The sequence below is a fragment of the Xiphophorus maculatus genome, chromosome 3 (genome assembly GCF_002775205.1).
Source record: "Xiphophorus maculatus strain JP 163 A chromosome 3, X_maculatus-5.0-male, whole genome shotgun sequence".
In the NCBI taxonomy this organism is placed as follows: domain Eukaryota; kingdom Metazoa; phylum Chordata; class Actinopteri; order Cyprinodontiformes; family Poeciliidae; genus Xiphophorus; species Xiphophorus maculatus.
In genome coordinates this window covers 24,438,853-24,454,521 of record NC_036445.1, presented here as the reverse complement: position 1 = coordinate 24,454,521, position 15,669 = coordinate 24,438,853, and positions in this window count along the sequence as shown.

Below are 15,669 nucleotides of genomic sequence, written 5' to 3'. Positions count from 1 at the left end.
TTAGGTTATCACGGTGGTTGCATGTTCCAGGTGCAAAGCGAGGCAGCACAGTAGCAAAGAACGATGTGTAAGTATGACGAGCGACCTGTGTGAAATTGAATTGATTGGCCAACAAAATATCAGGCATAAAGTTGGCCACACGTGTTACATGCCAAGTACAACAGCCACTTCCTGTAGTGGACTGTTGGCAGAACTTCAACTAAGGTTTTGCAACACTCTATAGGTGCACCAGTCCGATTCCAGTTAATATAGCGCTATTATGAGATAGCGCTATATTGCCAGTGGAAAGTGGTGGGAGCTCAGCTAGAGTAGCACACTGTCGTAGCAAGAATTGCACACTCCTCCAAGCTGCCCATAAGCAAGGCTTTGCCGTTTGTTGGAAGACCAAACAAGGATTTCAGGCAGTAGTTTAAATATAAAATTCACTTGACCCAAATAGGCGCCAGGTATTTAGTGATTAAGAAGAGGAAAAACCAAAAGCAGCAGCAAATTGGGTATGTTGCATGATTTAGCAATTGTTGCAGAAACGTCCCTTATATATGCACGAGAAATCTCCTTGTACGAGCCACACATTTTGAGCAAACAGTTCCAATTAAAACATGCCGCTGCTTTGTGAAAAGCCTATTCACTGAAATATTCCAGCCCAACCTTCCTTTCACACTGAAATTAAATCTTCCAAATTTGCCGCAAACCAGCCGAGTTCGAATGATTGCTAAGGTCTTTCAGCGTTTGGGGCGATCTGAGTGTGAAGGAGGTGTAACTCAATAGGGAACTGGAAAAAAATGGTCGCCTTTTTGTTATTTTTATGATGAAATTCCAAATGAAACATTTTCATCCCAATTTTTAGGTGTCAGTGTGCCACATCCTGAATCCCACCGGTAAAAAAGTTTTGGTCGTACATCAATTAGAAAAAAATATTTAGCATATCCATGCCCGATCAAAAAGCTGATTAACTGACGATTTGCCACTAAGTAGCCATAAATTTGTGTTTGAATTGTCACATCAAATTTCTCCATCCATCTGCAAGCAAACGACAGGACACGGGTAGCAATAAATAACACATCTGCGTCCGTGACAAAAATAGAGCAGAATATCTCAAGAACTGGATGTGTAAAATATTATATTTCTAATTAAGTCTAGAAGAACCATTAAAAAAAAGAAACTCTGCTGTTGGTATGAAGGACGAACACACACACACACACACACACACACACACCGATCCAGCTGGTGGGATTCCAAAACCACTCGCAACCTTCTTAAATCACCAAGGTAAAGTGTTAGTAGAGGCAGAGCAAAATGAAATGAAAATAAACACGGCAGCGCAACGTTTACAGCCCAGAACCCCGTATCACTCCCCTCGGTGGAAAACACACCATAAATTACTGCAGATCATTTTGTGGAATTTGAAGGGGGGGTGGGGAAATTGCTCTACGCTCCAACCAGAAATTGGGCAGCTGATTTATATCAGCATTAATTGTCCATGGATGTGTGCTGTGCATTTAGATGATTTGTACGTGTTCCTGCACGGTGTCCTTGTGAGCATCCATTTGTTTATGTAAAAGTTCTGGGCTGTGTGTGTGTAGGAGACTGAGAGAACGAGAGTAGATTTAAACAGTGCATAGTAACCACTGTGGCTTTTTTCCCCCCCCTCTCCTCTGACCAGACGATTGTGTGCCTTTCTCCTGCTCTTGGCAGCTGGACTGCTTCCACTGCTCATAATAACAACAATGTGTTCCATCCGACTCCAGCTCCTGACTACATATACGAACCTGGCTGCAGAGGTTTGTAAAATATATAATCTTTGACTAGTACTGATCTTAGAGCCAGCAAAAAAAATGTTTAAATGAAATAAAAGAACAGGAGAAAATGATCAGTGTCAAGGCAAGTCACTGCGGGACGACTGAGGGAAGCGTTCTTCAGGGAGATGATAAAAATGTTGGCCTGCGGCTCCAGAGCTGCACACAAGCTACTGTTTGCTGCAGTGAAGGTTTGTCAAGAAGAATGGAGGGCCGTGATGATTGTGTATCGATAATAACTGATGTCAGCAACACGGCCTGTGTTATTAGATTTTTGTTCTCCATCAAGCTCTGTGTCATCCTGACTCTCTTCAGTTTTGTGTTTATGGATGTTTGGTGTTATTGCCTTTAGCTGATTCACAGCTTCCATACAGCTGTCTGAGTTAAACGTCTGACTGTAAAATTTTAAAATCAATTCAAGATTATTGATTGGTTCTCTTCTGTCGTGCCGAAAAAGTACAAAAACAATATGTGAAGATACGCTAAAAAAACACTTGTAACCCGTTTTGCAGTTTATTTGTTCTTTGGCCACATTGATAGGTAAGTTTAACATCTGATTTTTTTAAGCCAAAGCTTCCTATTCACTTCTTTTTCAGCTTATTTGATCAACCAACAATTTGAGAATGAACAGATATCATTAGATATCTTTATGTTGACGTCTTGTTATCTTTCAACCACATTTTAGTTTAATTTCAGTGGAAAGCAGTGTTGTCTTTTCTATGTACTTTCAACAACATTTGGTTTGGACAACATTTTAGATTTGTAAATCACTTTAATCACTTTTTAGACTAGGTAAAGCAGTAGCATGAGCACTATGGCCAACAAAATATTCCATCTAAGAATGTGAAAATTGGAAGGAGCCCTTGGAACCAATTACTCCCGTGACTCTGAAATGCATAATTTCAGCATTGCACATCTGGATGTTGCACTTTTTTCCAGTCTTTCCTGACTAATTTGCTCCAGTTCTACGCCGTTCAGTTGGGAAAAACAGGCTGAAACATAATTATCAAGGCCTTGACTGAGTTCTCAGCTCAGCTGAGGATTGCTGTTGTCTCCCAGTGGCCTGCGTGTTTGGGGTTTCTGGTATGTCAGAAAATGCATTCAGGGTATCAGATTTGTTCTTAAACTCAACATGAAATTGAAGCTAATTTAATGGCGGTTTTGATCCAACATGGTAATGATACAGTTAACTCACCATAAACAAGCAAAAACTTGATTTCTGTGATCCAACAAAATGTCTTTCATTGTGCAAACCAACCCTTAAGCTTTGACTTTTTCAGCTCCAAATACTCTTAAGTTCTTATGCTTAATTGGCTGGCCAGCGAATTGTTGTTAGACAAATGAAATATTTTTTCTCACAGCATTACACCAGTTGTTGATATAATAATGTCTTCCTGGCAGTCCTCGCTGTTACTGCAGCATTCTGTCTATATAAAACCACCTGAAGCTGCAATGGAGCTTCAGGTGAGGCAAAATGAATAATTATGAATGGTGAACTCTTTATTTTCTTCAACTAGCCTCTGTCTTGTATACATCACATTAATGTTTACTACTGAGTGAGGTTCTGTTCATGGCAACAAAAAATATCACTGGGCACCAGAGCACAACCCATGTCATAATCAGGATCTTCAAAATCGGTGTTAGTTTATATGAACACCAAATTAAACAAAAATAATAATAATAATCTTAGTCTGGACATTGAACAGTTAATAATTCTCTTGATGACTATTTTATTTTCCATTCTGTCTTTCAGTCATGCTTTATTATTATATTGCTTTGCTTCTTAGATAATTATGTTTATGCCTAAAAGGATAGCCATCAGCTGTCAGATAACTGCTATCCTTTTCATGTTTGCTATTTGAATCAATATGAGTATAAAGCAATATCTTCGTCTTTTGATTAAATTATTTCATCGATAGACTAAAATTTGATAAACAGAGCGATGTAGTTGCAGACTTGAAAATATTCTAAAGAAACAAGTTGCTGTTATACAACAATAATTAATCTAGTGCCACACTATGAAAATAGTGTGGCACTGTTAAGTCCGCACTGATGAAAATTCACTCACCTCTGCATGATGAATGCTTGGATGCTCCAGCTAACAGCTGCTCGACCTACTTCCTAGTTTATCCAGCTAATAAATATCTGAGCGCTTGGGGAAATTAGATATACATAAATGTGAAAACTATAAATCCTAGCACATTACACACTAAATTAGACACCTTTCATCCAAACACACACTAACTGTATAAGTAGAGGGGGGCAAACACACTTTACTAGATATACTGCTATATAAAATGTGCTTATTTTCCTTATAATTAGAGCACATTTCAAATGAACAGATATGAAAAGATAGGAAGCAGCGCAACATGGAGAAAGCGAAGTTCAGGCCATTTGTAAATAGTCCACTCCATTCCACTGGGACGAAACCAGCTGAAATATCGGTTTCTTTCTTTATTACATAACCACATGAAGTACAGATTTTATTTGCGCATAAAATCGTCTAGATGGACATTTTAAATCTAATCTTTGATATAAAGGCTGAACTAAAATGGACAACCTGTGCTGGCGGGAGCTAAATGAAAAATAGGACTTTAGCGCATTTATGTGATTAAAAAGCGACTGCACTGTATGTTCTGTAATTTGGCAAACTCCAAACTGTGCAACACTTATAATTTTACAGTACATGAAAATGTAACAAGTTTAATCATGCTGTTTAAGCTCGGGTATAAATCATTAGCGCTGTTAGCAGAAGCTTGTCGTTCAAAAATAATAAACCTTTAGCTGTTTGCCAGTGCCTTTAGTGCTTTCTCCTGCTGTTGTAGTGGTATGCTTTTGATTTGAAGCCGCCCCGCCTTTATGCCTATTGTTTAATGGCTCAGTTCTTGTATGCATTTGTATGGCATTCATTTATCCCAGAGAAACTGCAGAGATTTATTTGGCCAACACTGTTGGCCAATTGGGGGAAAAAAAGGTTCAGGTTAGTGCAATATCTTATTTCAGATACTTGAATATTGGAATGCGATCCAGCTGAGAGTGGTCTGGCTCTATAAGCACTAGAGCATATCACTTTATCTCTAAATGTTCCAAAGAACCCCTACAAACGCAGCCCTACTGTATGTGACTCCTTTAAAACCTGTTTTCGATTGTCTAAAATAACAGAGAATGTTTCACATTAAAGTCAAACAGCTTGTTTATCTCCTCCTCCAACATGTCTTCCATAACGCTCTGCGGCACGCAAACGTTGCTCAAACTGCGAGAACGTTCAGGTTTTCTTTTATTGCAAAAACAGGAAAAGGTAAATGTGGCGTTTCATCAGTTTGATCGACGAAGAGAACAATAAAGAAAGCAGAACCTCTAAATATGTTCTAAATATTTAAATTTTAACCTTTTAGAAAGTTAAAGCCTGTTAACAAAACCAATACTTGACATCCTAGAAATAATGTTCATGGGTCGAACCAAGGCAAACAGCAGTTCCCCAGCCCCGGTTCTCAGGACACTCTGTGCTTATTAACATTCTTCTTAGGATTTTGATTTCAAAAACAGATAAAATAAAAGTAAAGAGAAAATACTTCCATCTCGCTGTAGTGTATCTGTCTTGTGTTTAAAAATATTTGATCTTAAATAGATTGAAGTGTGTTACAAAGTTTGCTGTACAACAGATAGGTGACACTGAATGCAAGTGCCACCATACAATAATAACATCACTTAATGCTCCAGCTATGCAGATGCTTTGTCTGCACTAACGAAGATTTACTCATCTCCCCATACTGTATGCTTTATAAATGACATAGCAAATTACCTGGATTTGTTTCAGATTCATGCAGCTTATCCAATTGTATCTCTTGAAAACAAATGGATCTCTCAGGTCTTCCGGATCGGGTCTGCTCTGCATCCCCAGAACCAGAACCAAACGAGGAGTAGCAGCTTTCAGCATCTATGCACCACAAATTTGGAACAAACTTCCAGAAAACTGTAAAACAGCTGAAACACTGACTTCCTTTAATCTCAACTAAAAACCCACCTGTTTAGAATTGTATTTGAAACGTAATCAATTACAAATTTATGGATGGAACTTGACTTAATGTCGTGTTTTGATTGTTGATTCTATGACTTTGTGTTTCTGTGTTTGTAATGATGTAAAGCACTTTGAAATGTTTGGCTGCTGAAATGTGCTATACAAATAAAATCTGATTGATTGATTGATTGATTGATTGATTGATTGATTGATTGATTGATTGATTGATTGATTGATTGATTGATTGATTGATTGATTGATTGATTGATTGATTGATTGATTGATTGATTGATTGATTGATTGATTGATTGATTGATTGATTGATTGATTGGGGTCAAACTCATTTTCGCTTTGGTCCAAATCAAGATTATGAATGCTCTTAAAGGGCCAGTGGTGCCAGAATGTATTGATTAAACCTGTTCACATACTGTTAAAATATCAATGAATTCTTAAAATTAAATCATATTATATGAACATTTCTTCAGTCACTCGAGGATTTCAGGATACGTATCAGGACTTTTTGCAGTGTTTGTGGTATTAATTTGGAAATATTTGCGCTTATTTATGTCAGTAAATGCAACTTTTTACTACTCGCTGTATAGATTATGGACTATAATCTGACACCGATTAAGGCCGAGGCAGCTGTTTAGTATAAGTAAGAAAGCTTTCGACAATTCTTGAGAAAAATCTGAAATGAACTCCCAATTATGTAGCAGCACAAAAAAATGGGGATTTGTTGATTTTACGGGAATTTCCACGATACTTCTGAGGAAACTGGAGGAACTGATTGACATAATGTGGCAGTAAAAAGATACAAAACTGCATTGATTTGATTGCTAACATAATATTTAAGCACATTTAATGTTTAGCCTACAATCTAGAGGGCCGCATAAAAAGCTATGTCAGGCCGTATGTGGCCCAGGGGCCTCGAGTTTGACACATGTGGCATAGAGCATGCGATTTTCTTTGCTACACCAACATAATATGTGACAAGATACGAAATATCATAAGCATCATAATCTTAAACATGAAGCCAGAGCTTTATGATTCAAATCAAGGGCCCAGTCAAAATTCAAACCCATTAAATTGAGAATCTGGGACGAGACTGAAAAATCGATGTTCATAGATACTTCATCTAATCCGACTGAGTTTGATCTTCTTTGCAAGGAAGGATTCTGTGTTTATCACATAACATTAAAAGTAAATACACTCAGGTTTGGAGTTGTAAGGTCATGAAATTTGAAAAAAGATCTGAATACTTTTGCAGGGCCCTGCATCTTTCAAAGCTTCCCGATCCATCTGGGGCGCTGTGGGTGATCCTGCAGTCAACAAAGTCACTCACAGGTGTGTTCATACACCACAGCAAGGAAGTGATCTGAGCAGGAAGGCTCAGACTGTTGAAAACTCTCCTTCCCAGAAAGCTGGCTTAGTAACAGGAACTAACTCTGCACAGTCTCAAATGACAAAACAGAGAAGACAGGAGGGAAAAAAGAAGGATTATACATAATGAGAAGAAGATGCTTCCACTAAAGCGCACAGAAGGGAAGCGGTCTTCTACTTATTATATGAAACTGATGAATAAAGACACTGACAACCAAGACTGCCCAAAGTCACTTCCACTTTACGTTTAGAATGGTTTTGGCTCTACAGTGGAGATCTAGGCCTCAGTTTATGTTGTTATTACATCGATTGTGATACAAGACGAGCCGATCGGGGTCTTCTTACACAGCAAGCAGACTGAATTTATAGTAAATCAGTCCCAGCAGTGGACATAGAGCGAGCGCACCCTGGCAGGTGGGGAGTGATGGGATTCCAGGTCTCAATAAGTAACGCAATCCGCCTGTGCCACTTGCCTCGGTGTGGACAATAAACCCACGTTCTCCTCAGCAGACAATGGGGCTCCTTGTGAGCGAAGACGGCTCTTCGGGGAGAACGAGACGTCCCCGCCAACAGAAATAAAGATGGATGAGATGGAGATCTTAGTAAAAATGTGGAAGCTTTCAGACGAAAGGGGGAACAAGATCTCCGGTCCTGCGTGAGACATCAATCAGCTTAGGAGGATCCCCTTGTCTGTTGGTAAGGAGAGCAAATGCTAATATTTTGATCAGCAAGAATTAAAAGCTTTTCATGAAAGAACATCCTTTTACGTCCCAAAGACAAATCTTGAGTTAAGACATTAAGAGCATCTTTAAAAAACATTTCAACTGTACTCTTGATATACCATCTGTTATGGGAGTATGGTTAACTCTTAGCTGTCTGAGGCATTCTTGTGTTTAACAGCTTTTTAACTCGCGGGAATAAAAAGTAAATCATTTTACTTTTATGTCTGATTTAAGCTGCTTTGTCTGACTTAAGTTACCCTTTTAAATATGTACTTATATTTTTTTGCATTTGGAGCGCTGAAGAGAAAAGTAGACAAGTATTAAGCATCAGTAGATTTACTTTTCTAGCCATGTGTGCTGCAGCCCAAGGACTTACTCAGCTGTCCAACTGGAACCAAATTTGATCAAAATAAAAAAAAAATAAAAAAAAAAAGGAAGAGAACTGCCATATTGCTGTAAGAGTTTTATGGTGAAAATTCACAGGATTATCACTGAGGTTTCACTAAACGCTCTGCTGTAAAATCTGAGCCGAGATCAAGATGAAGATGGAAAATATAAGCGGTAGGAAAGTTTGTTGTGGGACATATTTGGGAGCACGCTGGCTTCGGGACGGGAATCTTTTTGCTGAATGTTTGAGAGGTAAATGTACTGTTTAGTGGCAGCTGCAGCTGACTCGTGTTATGGAAACAAAGCGAGCAAAGCATGACTTTCTTTTTTTTTTTTTTTTTTTTTTTTACAAAAACAAAATATGACTGAAACAGCACTATTGCTGCTACAAAATGGCAAGCATAAGCAGGCCTGAGCTGGAGACATACTAACAAAGATTTTAGAGAAGATGATCATTTTATGGAAAAATCTGCACTTTAATTCTTTTTTATTTTCCTTACAACACAATATGAGCCATTTTGTGATGTACTCAGACTTCAAAGCAAACAAATATCCTGCCCTATTTCAACAGCAATAAGTACTGAACATTGTCTTCACTAGAGATATTTTCACATTACTATGACTGTCCCATTATCTCTCTTAATACTGCATTGCAAAAAAAAAAAAAAATCAGAAAATCTAATATGATGGCAATATTTATGTTTCTCTGCTGTTAATTCTCACCAAATGTAATTTTAGCTGTTGCTTTTTAACCCATTTTACCAGACCTCTGTCACACAGAGGTCTCTTCAGGAGACTTCTGCAGGATCTGTGGAGCATCATTATAAATCTGTAAGGTCTCTGCGCCGCCACAGTCAGTTTCACTCTTGCTGAGAAAAGCTGCGTTTCCATTACAAATGCGCGCAAAACCTTGTCGATATTCCGCTAAATTCAGAAGGACACAATTTCACAGTTGCGGCGTTTCCACTAAACAGGAAGCGCAACTAAAATCACACGTGAATCAGTGAGTCCTCGCGATAAGTCATTAAAAAACACGCCTCGCCATCCTCCTCCTACCACTTCCTGTCGTCTTCTTCGTCTTTCCCGCCGGCGGTAAGACTTCACCACAGAGGGTCTTGTATTAATTACAGCAATATGGCTTTAGCCTTGGCATTAAGCCAGCATGGCAACTTCTACTTCAAACTACTTAAAGACCAAGACACACCAATATTCACATCATGGATAAGAGCAGCCCTGCTGCCACACAGCGCCCAGGACGATGATTTCCTCCCTTTGTCGAACAACCAGGACTTCACCAGTCCAATTTCACATGCTCAAACCAGTCTGGGAACACTCATGCTCTACCACAGTGGAGCACTCCGTGTTCTTGGTGCACCTCAAAAGACCTTTCCAAGACATGAAAAAGACAATCCATGTTCTAGCAGGTTATTAATATCATGGTGTTGTTTTTGTCTAGTTTGAAAAATTGGAATTTCAAGTCTTCACTCTTTCAAGTTTATTATCCTGAAGATTGTTTCGTCTTGACCTCGCAGCTTCCTGAGGTTTCCTCCTTGTCTAAATTGCCATCATCAACTTAAAGCGTAATCTTGTTGGTCTGTCATGACTTGAGGTCATTTCAGTGAGGATAAAAACGTCCAACTGGCTCCTCAGAGTTGTGCTTTCCCATTAGTTCTTGTCGGGTCTAATCAAAGTCACCTACGTGAAGGCACTGAATACTGAGCTGCTGACTGCCATGCCTAAAGAGATGTAAATGTGACGTCACGGCTGAATTATCATCCCTTCGTGGCATCTGTTTGAAATAAAGACACTCACCATTGCAAAACGTGCTTTGACTGAGTGAATGTTTTGATTTTTTCCAGCAATTACTTGGCCTCAAAGTTCACAACTGCAGCAATGAGGTAATTTCAAGTAACTTCTTCAGTTACGTCCCATAATTTCTCATGTCATTCACTTTTTTGTTTTTTTTTTTTTGCTTTCAGCCCTTCACAGGCAGCAGTCATGTACCTATTTCTTCAGTCTCTCCGTCTCCAATTACCCTCCAGCTGTCAATCCTCACATCTTCGCGCTACATTTAACACCAGTGTCTAATAACTTAAACTAACTGCAACGCACTGTCCATTTCTCCACTTTGAGGGCGGCATTCAGACCTGAAATATGAAGTCGGAGCATATTTAGTGATGGAAACCACCAGAAGTGCTAAAAATACCTCTGCGAGCCTGGTAGCCACGAGGCTCCATCACACACTCATTACCACACGACCTGAGGTTGGGAGGGGAGGAGAGAAGAGGGGATGTGGTCAGGAGAGAGAGAGGCACAACGCGCGTGTGTGTGTTAGGGTGGGTGTGTGTGTGCTCGCAAAAGAGGAGACAGGAGAAAAAGTAAGGGATGTGGTAAAAAGAAGGAAAGAGAAGTGGAAAAGGAAAGAGGCAAGGAAGAGAAATGAAATGTGTGTGTGTACTTGTATATACAGCATATAGAGGAACACTTTCACAATATTTAGCAACAAATTGAGGTATTTGTGGAAAGTGAGGTCTTTCCCCCAGTTCTCACGTTTATGTGGCTCTGCTGTGCTCTACTAGTTAGATTTAGATTTACGGTTTGAGTTAAGTTCTGGTTAGGATTAGGGTTAGGAATAGATTGGTAATGAGTAGGGTTAGGGAAAATGTCTGGTTTAGGCATAAATGCGGTTACTAAAATGAATGGAAGTCAATGCAAAGTCCTCAGTTTGTGTAGAAGTGGAAGAGGATATGTGTGTGGTGTGTGTGTGTGTGGTGTGTGTGTGTGTGTATCTGTCTGTCTGTGCTGACTCAAGAAAGGTTGTGGTCAGATGCATTAGTATTATACGATATTTCCTTTGGTTTCCTGAAGTTTTTGAATAGTGGCACATTTTGCGTCTGCTGGACTATTTCTGAAACATTACATCACTTCATTTCTGAAAAGAAAAAAAAAAGTGGCAGTTTGTTTGTCTGGATAAATCGCCTTTTTCTCTGATCTCCCTTTTCCTCTCGCCTTTCCAGTATTCTCTCCATCATGCTCTCTTCCAGCCACCTTCCCCTTTTTTCTTCTCCGCGCCTCTGATTTATTCCCCCGCTTCCGTCCGTCTGTCCGTCCGTCTGTCTTGTGTTCACTGTTCCAGCTGCTTTGTCCCTGCAGTACAATCAATCCTTCTCCTCAGCCCAAACCTGGCCCTCGTTCAGCATCCACACACACACACACACACACACACACAGCGGCCCCCACATGAACAGATACGGCAGCCCAGAGACACAAGTAGTACAAATACTCGTGCACACATACGCACATCAGGAAGTCGGAGGGGCAACCCGATCCTTCAGTCAACCTTGGAGCGAATCACAAAGATGGAAGTTCCAGGTTTGGGTCGGCAGATGAAATCCGGACTAACAAGATGGTCTGTGGCTCAGTGGGCCAGGCAGCGTGCTGCTGGCAACATGTTGGGTCTTTATCTCAACTGAACATCAGTTACTTCATAAAGCTGCTGAAAATATAAGACTTTTTGTTTTTAGATAAAAGCATTTTTAATGTTTTTTCCACCTTAATAATGTATTTCTACATTGTTATTCCCAGGGCAATAATTCTTGTTTGTCTCTCAGATTATGCGGCAAAATGTACTTAATTTATTTTTTAACTGACCAGTTGCTTTAGGGGAAAAAAAACATTACATTTTTCTATGCTTTCCTGGAAACTGAAGGTCACAATTGAGTTCTTCCAGGTGGAGAACTAGCATACAGGCATCCTACCCCAGGGTTTAAAAGCACTTTATGTCAAATCCAGTCTGTATATATTGTGTTATGCGGGTGAATAACTCCTTTTGACAAAAATGTAATTCTAAAAACTGAACTCTGGTGGCATTCAGGTAGGTTTTGAGATTTTTTTTTCATTCAACATTTTTTTTTGAATTAACTCATTGTTGCTCCTGTTCTGGTGAGAAGTATTACTCTGATCCGTGTGCATGTGCCAGCTCTCCCATTTCTCCCAACACGTGCCACCAGAAAAGCCCACTTCATATTTGTGAACTGTGCTGATGTTGCATAAACATTGTGACAGTAAGTGGAAGCAGCTAAAAGTCTCACATTTACCTCCATTAATGTAGCTGTCAGGCGTCACTTTCTGCCAACGTGTCGTTTACACTTAAAATGCCACTTAAAACTGTGCATCTGGTATCAGACGCAGCTGCAATCAGATGGTCTCTTGGCCATTTGGCTCACACACGGAGAAAATAATGGTCAATGCTGCAGCAAATTATTGTGGATAAAAGAGACTTCGTTTATGGATTTAATTTTTAGGCAGTTCTCAAGCATCAGCAGAGATTTTGTACTGAGAGAGAACCGTAAAAGAAAAAACAACAAAAGTGTGTTAAGATATTGGAACATATTCACATCATGGTTCTAAAAACAAGCTCACTGTAATTGAAAAGGCCTCAAATCTCTCAGCCAGGTGGCAGGACTCTCACATGCATCATGTACACCTTTTACCGTACAGACCTTCAAGAATTGACTAATTACAGAAATGTCCCGTTGACCACAAGGTGGACCAAAGACCAAAGTGTGTTTTGTGGTTTGCTGTCAATTTTACATGAAATTTTACTCTTGTTTGTTATTGCTGGTGATTCAGTGGTAGAAATCCACACAGGTGGTCAAGATCTTGTTTCTGTCTGGCAAAACAGCTCCTACTCCATCAAGCCGACGTGTGTTAAGGGAGAGGTAATGTAAAAATGATGAAGAGGAGGCCCCATGTACCCCCTGCAAATATGATACACCCCAACATTTACCTTTCAGAAATGTTCAGCATGGATCGACCCCAGGACTGGCTGAGAGGGAGAAAAAAAAATTCCCCCTGCTATGTTGGAAATGTAACAAAACTAAGCGTTGCCCACGTGAGAAACTGCTGGACACGGCAGAAAGAAATATGCTTCCCATCCACAGAGACTTGGATTGCATTCCAGTTGTGTTTGGAAATCTGAATTTCTGGGTTCGGAGCGTAAAGAAATCAGCTGCGACACTCCCAGGTGTTGAAATTCTTTAAAACCATGAAGTTGTTCAGAGGCCCTGACCTCAAAATCCAAAATGAGCATCTCACACAAACAAAGGGGTTTTAAAAAAAAAAAGAAAGGAAAAAAAAGACATTTCTGGATCTTCAAAATAAAGGCACTTTTACTGAACTGTATCATTTTCACTCATTCTCTCACTTTGCAGCAACTTGATCTTTATTTTGTCATTTAGAATGCACTTTGGGACATTTTCGCTATTCATACTTGATAATAAACATAGTACAAAATTCTGTCACATTTATTGTATCTCAATCTATAGTTTTAAGTGTGTAGCACTTTACAAGACTCAAATTTCTGGATATTAAGCTAATTTTCACCTAGTCCCTGTTGGCTAAGTATTGTAGCTAAAGGGCCAGATCATGTAAAATTATCTTTTTTGAGCTGTGCGTCACAATATAATCTTACTCTCTCATCAAAAACTTACCTGGAATGTTGCTTTGCTTCTTTCACGCATGACTGAGAAATCCTTTAATCTCCCGTGGCAACCGTTTAGCTGTAAAAAACGCGTGGTGGAACCGAACGCCGCCTTCGAAGATAAAATTTCCAAGCTTCAGAGCAGCTGCTTCACCGTTAACCCCTCCCCCACGACTCCTCCACTCAGCTCCTTCAGACTAGTCAGCAGCAATTAGCAAACAGCTGGTGGAACTGCAGATCTGCTGAGCTCATTATGCTGCGAGCTACTTCTCTGTGAAGCGTTGGTCAAATGTTGTAGTGATGTTTTTCAGAAACAGCAGGACTTTCTTAAAGAGACACAGGCCCAATTTCAAGGTGTTACAATACAAAGTCAAATTTTCTTAAAGTCATATTTGATATATATACTGTATATATTTCTCTTGCATATTTATGACAACTGAAGGTAACATAGTTACTTGATTGTGCTATAAAGTGAATATGTGCCTGGAAAACACATAATGCTGCCCCTTTAAGCAGATACTTCTAGGAGTTTTCTGGCCTATATGTGTCAAAAAGTGCAGAGCTTTCAACGTAAACACATGACATCAGAATACGAAGAGACGGCTGCACAGACAAAAGAGATCTGTGATGACAGAAGCAGAGGGATGAGGCATGCAGAGAGGCGGCGAGGTGGAAGTCGTTAGGACAAAAATCAATATGAAAACAGAGTTTGATGGAGACGCGACGCCGAGGAATAATTAGTGTCAATGTTAGCGCACTTTTGTACAAATCTATCTCTTCGCTCGCAGAGCGGATGATGTGTTAAACCTGCTCAGCAGTCTGAGGCAGACATGATAACGACGAGGGGGGAGGGAACAATGAGGAGTGAAGAACAGGGGGCACCCGCATGCAGGACCGGGTGTTGATGTAAGGAGGTGAGAGGAGACAGGAGAGGAGATCAGGACGAGGCCAAACGGCGAAGGTGTTAATACGTGCGATGTGAGAGGGGAGAGCAGCTCAAAGGGCTGCGAGGAGAGGAATGAGGAGAGGACAGGAGTTGTTAATGTAGCTGCGTTTTCTGGAGAAGACCTTGACTCTGCAGCTGTTTAAACATGAATGTGGTTTATTATTGTCCTCTGGTGTTATTAGAGTGTAATCTTCTGAGCACATTACCAGATATAAATAAGCAAGATGTACTGTAGTCATTTTATAGCTCAGGCCTGAAATTAAATCCAAAATAGTTCAGCGTTATGATGTCGCTGGTCCGAAGTGTCTTTTATTCTGAAACAAATTAAAATAAAATAAAAAAATCATAATGCAGCTCATAGTTAAATCAAAGTGAGGGACTGGAAGTACTTTCTTTCCTAAATATATGCGTTTCTTCACTGCAAGTGAGAGAGACAGAAAAAAATCTGACCGATTTAAAGAATGTGTGTGAGGTAGTACTTATAATCATGATTTATCCGCTGCAAAAACAGACTGTATGCTTTGGCTCAGTATGCAATTTGATTTAAGATCCAGTTTCTGTGAATATTTTAAATTATTTTGAAGAAGATTAATCAGATGAAGGTAGCAGTTCTTTAATAGTGTTTTAGAATGTGCCACACCTTTGCTCTAGCTTCAGCATTTAAATCAGGTTTTTGCTATCTGGAAAATATTGAAATAACGAGTTTAATATTAATAAAAAACACCAACTGTTCCAGGAAAAAACAGTTTTTAAAGATTACAGGAACAATGTTTTAAGACCTTTAAAGAGTACCCCTCATGTCCCAAACAGGACCTGAATGTCTCAACAAAACTTTATTAAAGTGTTTACGCTGCTTCAACTTTTGCCACACTGTAACAGGAAACTATCCTGTTTTCTTGTTGGTTCGGCTCAATTCAGAAATGCGTTCTTGGTCCAAA